This window comes from Bombyx mandarina, chromosome 23 (genome assembly GCF_030267445.1).
Source record: "Bombyx mandarina strain Sakado chromosome 23, ASM3026744v2".
Classification (NCBI taxonomy): domain Eukaryota; kingdom Metazoa; phylum Arthropoda; class Insecta; order Lepidoptera; family Bombycidae; genus Bombyx; species Bombyx mandarina.
The window spans coordinates 20,430,408-20,434,781 of NC_143229.1; positions in this window are offsets into that span (position 1 = coordinate 20,430,408).

The window sequence follows — 4,374 nt, forward strand, 5'->3', positions numbered from 1 at the left end:
CGGCGAGAAACTCAGTGGCTGTGTCTGTGGATTAACTAGCTTGTTAGTCGCTGCTAGGCCACGCGTGCTGCCTCGCGTGGCCTCCAGACTGCATGCGCCTAGTCTCCTCTTGACTAGTTTAGTAGTTTAGTTTCTTCATTTGGCAACGATACTCGTGTGTTTGGAGTGAACATGATGGAATTAGTTATTATATATGAGGGCGGTGCCGCCGCTGGCAGCTGCGGGCAGAACCACCGACAAGACGCACGTGGCGCGCGGCTGCTCGCTTCATCGCAGGCAGGCGGCGGCAGTGTCGCGACCTTTTCTAGCTTTTCAAGCCATACTGATCTTTTAAGTATATCTAAGATAAAGTTTAAAATTATTTCACACTGAAAGTGCTCGCCGCGACGCTGCCGGCCGCTGCCATTCCGGTGTGACTCGGCCCTAACACTAACAAATTCTCTCAGGTTGAGCTCGTGTGCTCACTCGTCCAGGCATCGCTGGAATATCCTCTTAGTGTACCAGCGAATAGGTAGGGAAAAAAATAAACTCATTACGAATGGACATTATATTTCGGTTGCAAGTCATCAGATAGAGGCGTCCTAGTATGAACAGTCGCGGTCAACATTCAACAATGGCCACGTTCGTCATTAAAGCCCACGCGAGCAACACTATAACTTACATACATTATACACTTAAAGTAGATGTTTTAGGTTTCTTATTCTAATTCTAAAAATACTATTGTAAAAACAAATTCCATGTTGGTGTAAAATAAACAAAAACACAATAGACAATAAATAACCTATGACAGTAGGTATTTACGTCCTCTTACGTAATACATTTTTAATTTTAACTTATTAATATTTTTAATATTACGACTTTGTTATTATTATTATCCAACTATTTTGCTGTTTTTTCTTGCATCGTGTACCGATCGTTTCGTACGGGTAGATTTATTTTTTATTTTTATTGCTTAGATGGGTGCACTAGCTCACAGCCCACCTGGTGTTAAGTGGTTACTGGAGCCCATAGACATCTACGACGTAAATGCGCCACCCACCTTAAGATATGAGTTCTAAGGTTCTCAGTATAGTCACAACGGCTGCCCCACCCTTCATTACTGCTTCACGGCAGAAATAGGCAAGGTAGTGGCACCTCCCGTGCGGACTCACAAGAGGTCCTACTACCAGTAAAAAGTACCACTTTTTCACATATGTCTTGCGAAGCCATCCTCCATTCTGGCGTGAGCCGACCTTATTTCAATCGATTGGTGTGTGTGAGCTGGGCGCTGTCCCCTCGTCTCTAAATGACTGACGCTGACAAATAAATGTTAAACGAACAAACGTTAATTTGGTTGCTGATGGTCATTGCAAAAACTGTCATAAACATATGTTAAACGTAAAGCAAGTTAAAGTTTGAAGAGCAGCTGTAGATGTGCTACATTGTGCTAGAGTTTGAAGATTAGTGCGGCAACCGCTCGTTATGGACGCAGGATTTATGATTCCCAGAATTCGCCAGAGGTCTCCATATGCTGGCGAGCCAGACAGACCTCGTGCTGTACACACGACATATAAGTGAAAACTTTTTTGAATTATTTGTAGCAATTTGGACCCTTTTGAAGATTTTTTAAATATATTTTTTAATTACAATATCGATTTTTGAATCTAAAATAAGTATTATCGGATTCACTAGAACGTACACAAAAAAATCATCAAGATTGGTCCAGCCGTCCAGGAGCTCATTAAACATACACACGGACAGAAGAATTATGTAATATATACATATACTTCAACAAAGGAGCTATTAAGGATATAAAACTTAGACTCTAATAACAATAAGATTTTATGGTCTCCCTGATGTGATGACCAGTGCATTCATATCGAGTTGCATTCATACGATCAGGGTTCAAATGCCATAGACTGGTTTACATATCACTAAGTTTTATCATACATACCTGACTTGTGTTCACAAATCCCTGTTTCCTTTGTGGGCAGTTAGCGTTTCACCTGATGGTGAGTGGTTACCGTCGCTCATGGACGTCAGCAATGCCAGGGGCAGAGCCGAGCCGCTGCCTACCGCATAATACTCTCCACAAGCCTCGTTTGAAGAAGGACATGTCATAGCGCTCAGGAAACAACACGGAGGCGAGATTATTCCAAAGCCGGATGGTAGAAAGCGCACTGGACAAACGCAGTGGTTCTAGGCAGTATGGATGGACAATATCTAGAACATTCGAGAGAGCAGCTAGCCTTGTGTTCGACCTATAGGATGACCGATACCTTTGCACTGTAAAGGTAAACAGGTCAATCATTGTCAAGGTCCAAGCAACGATATTCGGTATTAAACTTTCTACTTTGTAAATAAGCTTAAGTTATTATTTCAATAACGACGAAAACAAATCTAAAGTAGCTCATAGAAGAGAAATATGATATATTCGATGTGCAAGCCCGGGTGTGATCTACCCATCAGCCCATGCGTGTCCACCGCTGGACGTGGCCAGTGTGACCAGTGCTGCTGTCCAGGGGCGGTCTCCTTCTGTTCTTACGTTAATAATAGGACAGATGTTGCTTTGCGAGTGGCGCTTTATAAGACTTAATAAAACTGCCACGGATACTGTTTAAACGCCATTACAAAAACAACGAAGGAATACTTAATGTCTGTTTAGTGGAGAATGTGGTGCGGGAATGAGATGAACCATTCAGGTTATTCAATAGACTTCAAAAAAGATGGAAGCTTTCAATTCGCCTCTATTTTTATGTGTTTTAACGTCAGAACTTTTTTATAGGTGTACTCATTTAAAAAAATGAAAGCTTCTCTTTTTAAATTTAATCAAGTTCTGATCGGCAGCTTTTGAGTTTATCTTTAATAATGCGTATCGAGTTTCAGATAAAACTGAGTTTAATTTAATTAATTAATAAATATTACATAATTCAATTAATCATTTCATTTTTTATTAAAATTTTAGTTTACTCTTTCATTTCATTAAAACGTAAGCATTGACTTATGAAGACTGATCGATGTGTTATGTTGTGTTCATTTTTGAAGTGAAAACTTCTTTAGAATCGTTGTGATTTCAAACCGGATGCAACGGAAAAAACGACAGGTAAGAGACACAAATACAAAAATGTGTAGGATGAAGCCAGCAAAGAGTGAGACAGAAATATACATACTATTTAATACAGCGCCATCTGTGAGATTTTTTAATACTAACGTGTGTATGAAAGCTCTTGTAGTGAATTTTAATTTGGGATTATACGTGAAATTAAAATATCAATTCACAGAGGGCGCTACCTTACAATTATTTACTAATGACAAAATTTTACATATACTTAAGACGTTTAGGATAATTGTATTTTAATTTTGGAAGGTTTCACTTCTACCACGTGTGAATTGCACACATGTAATTTTTTTTTGATATTGATTATTATTTATATAATACCTATAAAACCTTAAAACGAGTAGCTAACTGTAAGAAAGAATTGCTTGTATGAATTCTTGTGAAACCTATAATGCACAATTAAAGATAAATCATTTGTATTCCTATTTGTATTTGACATTTACTTTCTTAAAAAAATATATATCCGTAACCGAAACTATCGGATAATCCGAAATAATTTAATTTGCATAACCGTAATCGTTATAATATAATATTTCATATATCCGTATCCACTCCGAAATGATATATCCATCCATCCCTGGTTTAAGCGACATTTTTGCAACTATACAGGAGAGCCATTTAAAACTTAAAATTTTGACAAAAATAACATAACAAAAAAACTTCTTCAGCTATTTGAATGCAGTAAACTTAATTAAACTTCAATTAAAAACATCGAACTGTTGATGCTAATACCAAATAAACATCTTCATCTTCACCAAATAAACATCACAAAGATCTTGTATTAAGATCTGTCTTGTATTAAGCGAAATGACGCTAAACCTTAAGCTTTTCAACCCCCGATATTGACTTTATCAATTACACTGATAAAATTCTTACGGATATGATGTGTTGTTTACACAATCACTCGCACATTGGTTTTTTATAGCATTATTAACTCAACAATGATTTTTTTCTGAGTTCGGTTTTCTTTTTTGTTGATATTTTTTACGTCTATATTTGTTTTAAAAAAATTAAAATTTCTCTTCGCAAATAGGATGTGAAATGGACTATTGAAAATACAAATTTTTATACACAGGTTTGTCGTTATTTTTGGTAGTTTTTTGTTTTATCGATGTTAGTATTCACACTGACGTAGAAGGAGTCAATTGTACGTAATTATTTCTTTATTTCTATTACGGCCTAAAGGCATCAATCACACCACAAAACGTGACATCTTTAGATGTGTGAGGTGCCTTATGTCAGCGCGTCACAACAATAAAGCAAACTGAGCTAATAAC